Source organism: Urocitellus parryii, chromosome Y, assembly GCF_045843805.1.
Source record: "Urocitellus parryii isolate mUroPar1 chromosome Y, mUroPar1.hap1, whole genome shotgun sequence".
NCBI lineage: Eukaryota > Metazoa > Chordata > Mammalia > Rodentia > Sciuridae > Urocitellus > Urocitellus parryii.
In genome coordinates, this window is record NC_135548.1 from 11,197,871 (window position 1) to 11,210,944 (window position 13,074).

The window sequence follows — 13,074 nt, forward strand, 5'->3', positions numbered from 1 at the left end:
GAATAATGTATTTTATAAAATTGGAACAGCTAAAATATATGACTTATCTGCCAGACAGACTACTATAAAGATAAGGAGATAGAGTCAGTCCTTCTAGGCTCAGTCATATAAAGGTACATACTACCAGGATCCCCCAGCTTGTTTACCTAGACCACCCCCATCCTTACCTCCTATTAGTTAACACACTTCTGAAGAGTAAAATGAACTTGCCCACTGAATTGAGAAGGCTCCCACCTTCCAGTGGGACCTAAGTTGTAGGATCGGATTTTGACCTTCTCTCCTGGCTTTCCTATAACTGCACACCTCTGTGTACTCAATGAGATAAACCATTTGTTTTAAAAGGATTTCACAATTTACAGTCATATTAGATGAAAGCAATCTTACTAATGTATACATAAATTCTTTTTGTCTGATTTTTTGATAAAACACAGTGAAAATGACTTAGAGCAAAATAGCAGCCCAATATACAACTAAAATGAAGCTGGAGGCAGCAGAGGACCACACACCATGAAATGTAAACAGAAAACTATATGCCAGACTGGAAAAGAAGAACCAGGAGATCAGTCTTTACAAATACAGGTAAATGTAACTAAGGCTGAATAAGAAATCTGATAGTTTTTAAAGAAAAAAAAAAAAAACAAAGGAGGGATCAATTATTCTTTAACTTGCACAAGAATGCTGAAGAATAGTTAAATTAATTTTTCAGGGTTCATCTCTGAATCATTTTCTACCTTATGGAATCTTACTTTCAATAATTAGTAATTTATGTCTTGGCAAGCCACTTACTCCAAGAAGCGAAGCTTCTAGAGGAGAGAGCACACGATACATGGAGCACTATTTTCATGTAAATTTCAAAAAGGTGTCAAACAAAATTTTGTAATGGTCATATAGACTTATTTTGATTGTGACATTTATTCAAAGTACTCTTTTGGGGATGAAGTAAACAAACACAATCTATAGTAATTGATTTCTAAACAAACTCTATCCAAGTAAGAATCAGATACTTTTATGGTTATAATACACACACATATACACACAGACACCTCTCTAACCAATTTCCTTCTTCTAATGCCTGGATGATGAAGGTTATGTTATCTTCAACTTACTGAAATTATTTGATACTCATAATAATATCACTTGGCATCAGATTCAACAATAGGTAAGGACAAAAACTATAATTAACAATTTAAAACTTTGTCCTATAATTTGAACATTTATCTAAATTCATAGTTATATTTTAATAATAAAGTCAATATCATTCTAAACTTATAAAATCACAATAAAAAACAAAGTGATAGCAGAATATTTTTTTTTTAAAATAGGGGTTGGGGGGCAGTATTAGGTATTCCACTCAAGCCCTCATGCATGCTAGATAAGCAGTCTATCACAGAGCTATGCCTTCCCCTAGACTATTTTAATTTCATTTTGAGTCAGGGTCTCAGAAAATTGCCCAGACTGGCCTCAACTTTGTGATTCTCCCATCTCAGCTTCTAAAGTAGTTGGAGTCAACAGGCATGTGCCACCATGCCTAGCTATTTTAAAATTTCTAATATATCAGGCTGGGGTTTTGGCTCAGTGGCAGAGCACTTGCCTTGTACATGTGAGGCACTGAGTTTGATCCTCAGCATATTTAAAAATAAATAAACCAAATAAAGACCTTTTTAAAAAAAGTTTCTAATGTGTGATCCCACATAAGAATGCATTAAAATTGAAAGTAGGGATATGAAGGATAGCTCAATGGTTGCATGCTAGCCTAACATGCTTAAGGCCATGGGTTCAATTGGCACCATAAATTAAAAAGTAATAATAATAATAACAACAACAACAACAATAAAATTGAAAGGAAGAATAGGAATATAGCTCAGTGTAAAACCCAGCATGAGTGAAACCCTAGGTTTGATCCCCAGCACTGCAAAAAGAAAAAGAAAAAAAAATTCATTCACTCATTCAATTAACAAAAGCTTACTATATACAATGAATTATAAACATTGTAATGGATAAAAAATAATATAAAAAGAATTCTTGTTCTTAAAGATCTTAAAATTACAAGGAAAGCAAAGGGATGTACATACTACAAAACAGACATTTTTTTCTTTTTTATAAAACGTACACAAAATACAAAGCACCATATGTTAAAGTGCTGTAAAAGTTAATATAAATTGAACAAAGATTCACAGGAAAGAATCTCTAACATGTGAACAGCCTATCTTCATGTAGGAAATAATCTGAGTTAGATGACAAATGGAAAATTAGAACAGAGGGTATGATGAGATTCCATCCTGATAAAATATCATATGTAAAACTTAGGAAATGAAAAATAGTACAAAGATAAGTATTCTCAAAATTTCTCAAGAATACATACTCTTGAGGCCTGGGCAGTACAGCCAAAAGCTCAAGATTTCTAGGACATTTATTTGTATCTTAAAAATAATGTAAAAAAATGTAGTGCTCTCTTAGTATATGTAAGGCCCTGGGTTTGATCATTAACACTTTGAAAAATAAAATAAAAATAAAACTTACAGTCTACTTCTTTATATACCTATGTTTGCTTTAACATAAAAATATAACATTTTCATCTCAAAAAATTTCCAGTAAAACTAATACTCCAAGAAGATGGAGGGTGGCTGTGATTATCTTGTGTGAGCTCCCTAAATAATCCCAGTAAAAAGACTCAGCATAGAATAAAGATAAAACAGATGGTATACGTGGATGAAATGCTACTTTGGCTCAGGGAATAGAGTGGAGACTCTACAAAAAGGGACTGGAGATGTGACTCAATGGTTAAGTGCCTCTGCATGGTACTGAAAAAAAATTTCCTTTAAATGTTAAAGGAAGAAAATAAGAAAGCAAGAATAAGTTCAAAAGCAAATACTAAGTCTGATCTAGTTATTTATAAAATATTTCTTGATAACATGGAAAAAGCACATAAATTGGATATCTAAAGAACTTAATACCAGTTCCAGCTCTGCCACTAACCAAAACCTTGGCAAAGTTACTTCTCTGGGCTTCATGCTTCTTAGCTTTTATAAAGATCTGAAATGACCATATTCCTTATGGTCAACAATCTGTGCTTTTAATGACATGGTTTGTAAGCAAATTAGGGAATAGAGTAAATAAGAACAGAAAAATAAGGGAAAGCATGACTTAGGAAATAAAGAGAAAGCCATGAAAATCCAAATAGATTGAATTGCCCGTAATTATTCCTTTTATTTTTTTGCAGATAAAGAATATGTTCTACCACATAGTTTAGAAGCTTTTTCTCTTGGACTCTGCTATAGGCAGAATAAGAGTTCTAAGCTCTGGCCTCCAATCTTTGGTTTATACCAAAAATAATGCTGGCATAGGTCAAAAGGTAAAATGAGAAGTAAGCTACATAGAGCCCAAAATTTAAAAATTCATAAGATTAATTAATAGTTTTTTTAAAAACCTCAAAACCCTAGGTTCAATTTAAAAGTCTTGCTCTGTGATTACTTTTAAAAATGGGTTGTTAAGCTGGATTTGTGGCTGAGTGGTACAGTGCTTACCTAGCATATTTGAGTCACTGGGTTCAATCCTCAGAATCACATAAAAATAAATAAATGAAATAAAGCTATTGTGTCTACCTACAACTAAAAAATATTAAAAATGGCTTAAGTGAAATACTAAGTATTCTTTATGCATTAAGACATAACTGAGAACAAAAAGATAATTTTCTTGGATCATGAAAAATAATTTAGAAACAAATTCCTAAGTACTTATCTTTAGAATAGATACGTCTTGTTAAAATGGATGCCGTTCAATATTATTTGAATAGTGTCCATGAAAGCAGAGTGGAGAAGGGAATAGAAAATTCAGGAAGGGTCAACTGGAGAATCAGAAAAGTTGAAGGTGTCTAAGTCAGTGGAAGCTGAGGGATCGTCTGGCCCAGCCCCGCTCTTAGGTACTCAAGGCTAGCTGGAAATGGAACATACTGACTTGAGCTCAAATTACATGATAGCTATTAGTTTATCTCATTTGCCATTTAAAACCTTATTAATTTCTTAGGTAACTTGTTTAAAATCATAGACTAGCAAATGGCAGAGCCAGAATTCCTACTTTAAACCTTCTGACTTCAAATACTGTCTTTGAGCCTAGCTTCACTCAGCATCTTTATTTGAGATGAGGATAATAATGGTGCCTTCCTCATAGGTTTGATACAAGAATTAACACATTAATATATGTGAAGTTAGCACCTATATATGTTAGCATAGCACCTGCCACATAATAGGTACTTAATAAATATTAATGGCTATGATTAATGGTATTAATATTAACCTCTATATTACACCACAGTGAGAAAGAATATTTAGAAGTGAACCCAACATGTAAGTTGACCTATTCCCCCCACCCCATATAAAACTCCAGTTTCAGTCTTAAGATGTTACAACTGAACTCCTTCAGGAGGGCTGATTGCAGCCATCAGCAAGTGGCAATGACTCTAGTCCTGCTCCCTGTCACATTTTTTTTTCTCTTAGATGCTTAATTTTCATGGAGAAATATATAAACAGGCCTATGTGACCATACTTGCAGTATGACAATGTAGTGGGGCAAGACATTTGAGGCAAATGTGGCAGTAACTGTGGTGGACACAGCCCTTGTAGAATGGGGGTAGATGCAAAGGAACAGAAAAAAAGTAATACTGCCTACTTTCTCCATTCAAGTTACTTCATTTAATCCCCCCACGGACCCTATGGTGCAGAAAGTTTTCTATGTTGTACATAAGAAAACAAAAGTACAGGGGAAACAAATGACTTGCTTGACTACACAAATGGATGAAAAAGGCCTTTGCCACACCCCTACCCCTCACCCTCCCCACACTCTCCCTCCATCTCCCATCACATTCCACATCAACCCACATGCACCTCTGCTGGACTCCTCTACCCAAGGGTAGAAAAACTGGATAACTGAAGATTCTCCATTTGAAAAAAAAAAAAAAGTTCAGGCAACTATTTGTCTTGATCTGGGTGTTTAAGACAATGATTTCTAATTAGATTTCATAATTTGTAATAACGTTCCAATCATGATATATTTTTTTTATCTCAACAATTTTTGTTTGTTCTGCCTCTGAGGAGTCTGCAGGCCTCTGGGAATGTAACTGAACTTCTTTGCCTCATTGTCCCACAGGTTGGGGAGCAGCACCTTTAAAAACATGCAGCGCAGGCACACGACCTTGAGAGAGAAGGACCACCAGCAGGCTATTCGGGGTCCCGCCTACATGTTCAATGAGAAGGGCACTTGCCTGACGCCTGAGGAATGGCGCTTCCTAGACTCAGCTGAGTATGGCAACATCCCGGTGGTCAGGAAAAAGCTGGAGGAGTCCAAGACCCTCAATTTCAACTGCATGGACTACATGGGACAGAATGGGCTGTAGCTGGCTGTGGGCAATGAGCACCTGGAGGTCACGGAGTTGCTGCTCAAGAAAGAGAACTTGGCGCGGGTGGGGGACGCACGCAGTTGCTGCTGGCCATCAGCAAGGGCTACGTGCACATTGTGGAGGCCATTCTCAACCACCCGGCCTTCGCACAGTGCCAGCGCCTGACACTTAGCCCGCTGGAGCAGGAGCTGCAGGACGACGACTTCTATGTCTATGATGAGGATGGCACGTGCTTTTCTCATGACATCATGCCCATCATCCTGGCTGCCCACTGCCAGGAGTACGAAATCGTGCACATCCTGCTGCTCAAGGGCGCCCACATCGAGAGGCCCCACAACTACTTCTGCAAGTGCACCTAGTGCACCGTGAAAGAGCGGAAAGACTCCTTCAATCACTCGCGCTCCTGCATGAATGCCTACAAAGAACTGGCAAGCGCTGCCTATTTGTCACTGTCTAGTGAAGACCCTGTCCTCACCGCACTGGAGCTAAGCAACGAATTAGCCAGACTAGCCAACATTGAGACTGAATTCAATTCTCCCACTCACCATCCTGAGGGCAGATGACCCAGTGGGCTCTTCTGCATGTGCCCAGTAGCAAAATGGGTTGTCTTCTGGTCTGAGAAAGGGTGAAAGCCTCTGGCTTTTGTCAGTCAGGCTCACAGAGGGGAAGGGTTACACATCTCACTTGGGTCAGATGTAGAACTGAGGGAAAAGCAGCCCACTAGGTGAAATATTAAAAAAAGAAAACATAAATGTAAATAAAAGGAGGCTTTGCACAAATCAATATGATAAAAAGCAAGGAATTTGTGGTGCTGGGGCAGACACCTCAGCCCTATCCGTGGTCACTTAGGAAGGTCTAGGATACCAAAGTTATTTCCTGGTCTGGTCTTAGACTTCATGATTGTTTCATCTTCATGGTTTTGATTTGTCTCATTCACATCTCTATCCCATGCTGAACTGTGCTAATCTTAGGTTCAGTCTCAGCCCAATGTTAAAAGACTCAGGATCACCTTTCTTAAACCTCACCAGCTATTGCTATTTTCTTGTCAATGGGCTGAGATGGCATCACATGAAAAAGCAAATAAAATTGTATAATTGCTTGTCATTCCAGTAAATGGGTCTAGGGCAAAGCCCTACAATTTAGCCACCCTGAGAGCACCTTGCCTATCAGGCCAAAGGATGGATACTCATTTCCAAAGTCCATTATTTAAGAGTGGTCCTGTGCTTTTACTGTCAACTGACACTCCCCTGAAAGAGAAGACTAGGACATAATGTAAGAAACTCTTTTGACATAATGTTTAATAAAAGTAACAACACTTAGTGGGCATTTACTATATGCCATGCACTAACTGCCTTACTTATTGATCTTGGTTAACAATAACCAGTATGTTGCGGGTACTACTACTATCCCCATTTTTGTATGAGAGCACAGAAGTAGACAGAAAGCACACAGTTAATAAGTAATGAAACCATTGTTCTAGTCTAGGCATCCAGAGCTGATTCAGTCACTCCAGCAAACCTGTGCCAGAGGTCTTCTTCATACATTGAGCTTCTAAAAATTTTATTGGCCTTCACCTGAATGATGAAGGGATTCCTCACTCCAGGTGTGGCTGGAAGAGTAGTAACTACAATTGGGCTCATTATTTCCCCTCCTGGCTATGGAACACACAAAAAGGCATCACATGGGGGCTGGACATCAAATTGAGAAAAGATGTCATTTGCAAGTAAAAATTTCACTATCCAAAAGAGATGCAATGCAAGAGCTATACCTTCATAGAATACAATTAGGTGACCAAGGATGTGTACCATTTCATAGCAAGGAAGGCTATCCTGGGACATGTTGTTCATGGAGATCTCAAAGGATGAAATGAGATCAGGTCTTACTGAGCAGTAGGAGGTGGATCCAGGGGGAAAGAAAGTATCTGGTGGCATTTGGATAAGCAAATGAAGATGAGGCCCAACAAAGCCCAGAGCAGGGAGGAGATAGATGAGGAACTCCATGTAACTAAAATACCGACTTCTTGCTGAGGCAACCAAGAGGAATGCTGAAGATATGAAGCAGGGGGGGGGAAGATCTCAGAGGGCTCTGCATGTAAGGCTGAGCACTCTGAATGTCATTCTGTAGGATGAAATGGAAAGCCACTAAAAGTTGATGATTCACGTACTATGTAGTGAAAACTAGAGTTTTGGAAATTTATTAACATAAGATGAAATGGAGGATTTGGACTGGGACTGGGTGGGGCACTAAGACTAAAGAGAGGAGCAATTCAGGAATGCATACATAAAGCCAGAAAGAAAAGGCTTGTTCCACCAGCTAGGGATAGATAAACTAGGCCAAGAGGAGGTAGCATGGCACCACAGATTGTGAATAGATAAAACACCCTATAATTAAGCTCATTTTATTCCATCTAATTCCTCCATGGCCTCATCTAGAAAACATGGTGGCTATTGATGCCGAGATTACCCAAAGAAGCTCCAAAGAAATATAGCTATTGTCTCTTCTTTTCTCACACCAAGGGCAACGATGTCCCAAGCAAGGCTATTGGAAATTTTCTTATTCCCCAGCCTTCAGACCAATCCTGAACAGGCTCTATAAAATAAACAGCTAAGCCAATTACTTCAGATATTTCTGGCCAAGAGGAAAAAAAAAGCAAGCAAAAAATGTGCTTTGGATCAGATTATCTGGATAATTGCACAATTCTCTACTTCTCTCACATCTGGGAGCATGCCAGCCTAAATAAAACAATGCTAGACTAACATTTGGAAACACATCTGAGACATTTTTTTCATTTACTAAAACTTAAAGTCTGGCATATTTTAGTGTACATAATATCTAAAACTGGAAGTTTGTTGAAATAATTTTCTATGATATTTTGATTTCAAAAGTAAATTATGGAAATTGTGGACAAGTAAGAACACTACTAACATGATGGCAAATCCTTTCTACAATGCAGTCATTTACTCAGAATAAGAGTTAGCATAAATACATTTGCTGGCTGTTAACATTGCCCTAGTTACGTTTGTTTGAAATAATGTCTTTCAGATTGTCGAGAAATGGTGCATTATAAATTAACATAACTGTTCCTTTAGAATTTTATTACTTATTCAACTATCCTTGAATGTTCTTTCCTGTCGCGACCCCTTGCCCGCAAGGAAGACGCAACTCGGGAATCTTCTCTCAGCAGTTTATTCAGGTCCTTGATACTTTTTCTTCTCTCTCCCGGATGCCCCTCCCAGCCTTAATAAAGCACCTCAAGCCCCAATGCGAAGCTGCCACGTGGACTTTTCTCATAGGGTGCCAAGTCACAGCGTGCCAACTCATTCTGATAAGGAGTTGTTTGTCACAGACTACAGGGGAAACCAGCGCCATCTTGTAATGGCGGCCACAGTTCACAGAAACGGCTCACCACAGTTCCCCCTTTTTTGTTTTTATACGACAATACAGGCGAGAGTAGAGGTCCTATCCCACTGTGCAGAAGTGGCTGCATAGTATGGCTCAGCCCTAAGGAGGGCCCTTCCCCAGATCCGAGGCCATATCAGCCGACGCCTTTTTTCGTGGGGCGGGGCGTGGATAAGGTGGGGTAAGGAAGGACGTCAAACCCGCATGCAATAGGACATGCTCTCCTTGAGGTCCACTCCAAGGATCACTCAAGTGCAGTGCCTTGCCTCGCATCCTGTACCGTGACGATGGTGGACGGAGGGGGATAGCTGAGGCTGAACTGTGGCTGTGTACAATGACAAACAAGTTGACAGCACCCTGAAAGAAAGGCACGGACTTTAAAGCGATAGAGAAGCACTAGTGTGGAAACCCATCTGCGTGCAATGGCAGCAAGACCGGCAGAGTGCAAGGGCTTTCCAACACTAAGAGAATAGCGAGGAAAGACATGTCGATCCCAGTGCAATGTTATAATAACTTGGGGTGCAACGACCATGTCAAAAATTTACTGTTTAAGATGCGCAAGCCAGACTTGAGGTGAATTGCCATTTTCTAAAGCTGCAAGAGCTTGTATGATCATAGCCTTATCGTGAGCACTGCGGGCCTTGAGGCGACAGAGAAACCACAAGCAGAGAAACATACCAAAGCAACACATTGCACCAAAAATGCCTATTCCCACCCACTCCTTAAAAAAGGAAAAGGCAGATGACAACCAATTGGTAAATTGACCCAAGGTCACTGGATTGACATGGGTGTTATTCAAAACAGCTATCTGAGTTAGTTGAGACTGGATCAAGTTTTCTGCTTCCATGGACCAGGTTCCGGATAGATATTCTCCGATGATGCATGAGGCATTTCTGGAATCATAAAATCTGACAGAGGTTATACATAAATGTGCTCGTTGATCAATACAACCCAAATGTACTAGGTCAGACAATTCCTCAACTTGAGCTTGAAGTAACTCTATCCTTTGATTAGCAGCCAAAATCCCAGATAAAATGTGTTGATTAATTCTGCTTTGAGATTTAGAAATTACTTGATTGTATTTTTACTTAAAAGCAAATTTATACTAAACACATTTATCTCAAATATCTGTAACTGAAAAAACAGAGTATCTGATAAATGTAAATATAAAACTTAAATTATAGGTTTTCTGTTGAAGAAAAACAATTAGGCAAATATATATTAACTAATCAATTAGGCATGTGCTAATTAATTTATAGATTAACAAATATAGGTTATCTAAATATCTAAAAATATATATATATATATATACATATTAAGAATAAGAACATGACTTATAATTGTATTAACTTTATGTAACCACGTGGTCTTAAAATATTTGGATCCATTTAAATTTATTTTTAGCTAGGAGTGCACTCTTCTATGTGACGTCACTTGATGTAACTGAAATAAGATCCTTGAGTATACATTTTTATTTTTATAGTTAGCAATGAAAATAAGGATTTTCTGGTCATCACAGGAACTTTGCCGGCTTGTTCCTGTGGCGAGCAAATGCATCCTCATAACCTTCAAAATTAAAAGTAAAATATAAAGAAGCATATTTGATATCTCTCATCAATAGAACATTATGTAGTAACACAACTATAGAGAAAAAGTCAGGTTATTTAACTTAGAACTAGCTTAAATTTAGGACTGTAACATAGAAACCTGTGGAATTAAATTTTGTCTGAAAAAGATATTTTTCATTAGCATTTACAGGTAGGCATTTTGTTGTAAAAAAAAAATACAGGCTCTGAGCAGCTCCGGTAGAAACCTGAAACACAGCAGTACAGGTTAGTGGCTGGAAAGCGGGACTAGAAGTCCTGTCTGAGTGACTGTGGAAGAACCAATCAGAAGCACGCAAAAGTGTGGGAGGTGGGACCAGGAAGCAGCTATGCCGGCCAGGCACCCCATGGTTACCATGGTGATGCAAACAACATGGAGTCTGGTGCCCATTTTCAGGGCAAAAGTTCTCCAAGTTTTCTTAGCCGATTGTATTTTGTTTGATTTTGTCTGCATTTTCCCCCGCCTGGCCAAGATCTTACTGGGGTAGCAGCTTGTTCTGTCTCTGCGACCTGCGGTTGCAGTTGTACATCCTGTACTTCCTGGCATTTCCCCTAGGGAGTCTACAGATAGAAAGGGGTTGGTCCGTGGGAGGTGACAAAGTCGCCCACTCCCCGGGGCACCATTCCGTCCCTGGATTGCCCCATACACCTAGGCTTCCGGGGCCCGGGCTGGGCCCCTGTTTCCGTTTTGAGGGCAGCGGCCAGAACCTGTTCTGTAATATGAGCTCCATCAATATCCTTACAAGCTCGAATCATGGAATCATGTCATCAACACTCTTTGCTCTGGTAGATTTAATGGCATTTTGGCAATAGGAATTTGCATATTTAAGAGCCAATTGCTTAATGACCGGCATGGCTTGTTCCAAGTTAGGGAATATTTTTTTTTTGCTACCTGTATCAATCAGGCAAGGAAGTCAGAATAAGGCTCAGAGGGTCCTTGAGCAATTTTTGAAATTTTTGTTTTAGCATTTGAAATAGGTAGAGCCTTCCGAGCCTGAATGGCTGCTGTAGCTATCTGAGCATAGACCCCAGGATTATAATTAATTTGTTGATTTATGATAGCATATAGTCCCAAGCCTGTTAACATTTCAAGGTTATGCCGTGGGAAGCCGGCGTCCTGATTGACTCGGGCTAGCTCGCGACACCTCTCTTGATTTTCACTTTTCCACAACAAAAAATCCCCTCCGGACAACACAGCCATGCAAAGCTGTTGCCAGTCACTAGGTGTCGGCTGATTGGCAGGGGTCTGTAATTAGTAACTGCCTCCTTTAGTTGTTTAATATCCTTAAAGGCTAAAGGAACATGTACTCTGGCCGGCTGTCCATCGGCATCCAAGTTTTCAATTACTGGGAAGTTTGGGCCGTCTTAGGCTGCCACTGAACATCCCCCAGCCTTCTGGGGTTGTCCTTGTCCCAATCGGGGTTATAAGGAGGGAGCGTGACAGCGATCGGGGCTGTAGGTGCTTTAAATCTTGACTTTTACAATCGACCCTCCAGTTCCTCTATCTCCCTTTCCAATTCTTCCTCCTGCCAGCTGTTACCATGGAGCCCAGTTAGTAACTCCCTTATCTTAGAAATGTAGTCAGCACTGTGAAGCCCAGCTCAAGGCCAGAGGCCTTGTTACATATTTTTGTGAAAAACTAGTAAGGGAGTGTCCAGTGCCTGGAATGCTGATTTTTTCAGACAGTAGCCAAATAAAACAGGGCAACATGAAAATAGGAAGTTTATCTACATTAAACCTTTTTGTAGAGATTCTTTTGCTGAAAGTCCTAAAATAAGCCATGGTGAATATTCTGGAGAAGGTCAATTAAGACTTTTCTGTGGGCCTGATAGGGAGGGGGAAGATGAGAAGGCGGGGTTGAGAGCGGCTAGGGTGGATCTAATTCCTCAGAACTGTCCGAGCTACTTGTGTCCTTGGGAGTTTTTAACTCAGTCAAGTCCGGATAGAGCCTTCTCCTCTGTTTAACATTTCGTACATTCCCATCCTTCTGAGATATCTCACTTCTTGCCGGAGACAGCCGCCTCCTCCCCTGTTTCATGCTCCGCACACTCCCATCCTCCTGAGATACCTCACTTTCTGCCGTCTCTGACTTCTCCTCATGTAATTGCTCTAAAACTTCCTGTCCTTTAGTAAGTGCTTCCTGACATCTGCCATCTGTGAGGCAACTACGGACCATCTTCCAAAGGGGTATCACCCCACCCTCTAATATGCCCTGCTCAGAAGCAAAGTCAAGGTCTTTGCCTAATTTATCCCAGCTAGGTATAGTAAGGCTGCCCGAGAATGCAAACCACGGTGCAGCAATATCTGTCTTCTGTAAAAATCTCTCTAAAGTACTACGTTTCACTTCCAGGCCCTTGGAACGTAACAGGTCATCTAGGGCCAGGAGGAGCGGACTTGAAGATGTGACACCCATGACACAACAACAAAAGACGCACAAAAAACAACAAGAGATACCACAAAAAACAAAAACGAGATGACACAACAAAAGAAACACAGAAAACAAAAGTGAAAGTACACAGTGCAGCTGCAATAAACATGAGGCTCTCTCTTTCTTTGTAGAGGAGCTGACCCCGCTTTGGACGCGGATCCCACGTACTGGGACTATCCCTGCTTTCATAGCAGATCCCACTTACCTGGGATTAACCGGTGCACCACCCCTGACTGACTGAAAGTTCTGGT

The 13,074-nt window shown here is 40.0% G+C and overlaps 1 pseudogene; it reads left to right on the forward strand.

Annotated features, from left to right (window-relative positions):
• The first annotated feature begins 4,786 nt into the window (after positions 1-4,786).
• LOC144251164 (short transient receptor potential channel 7-like) overlaps positions 4,787-13,074 on the forward strand; it is a 99,647-nt pseudogene continuing 91,359 nt past the window's right edge.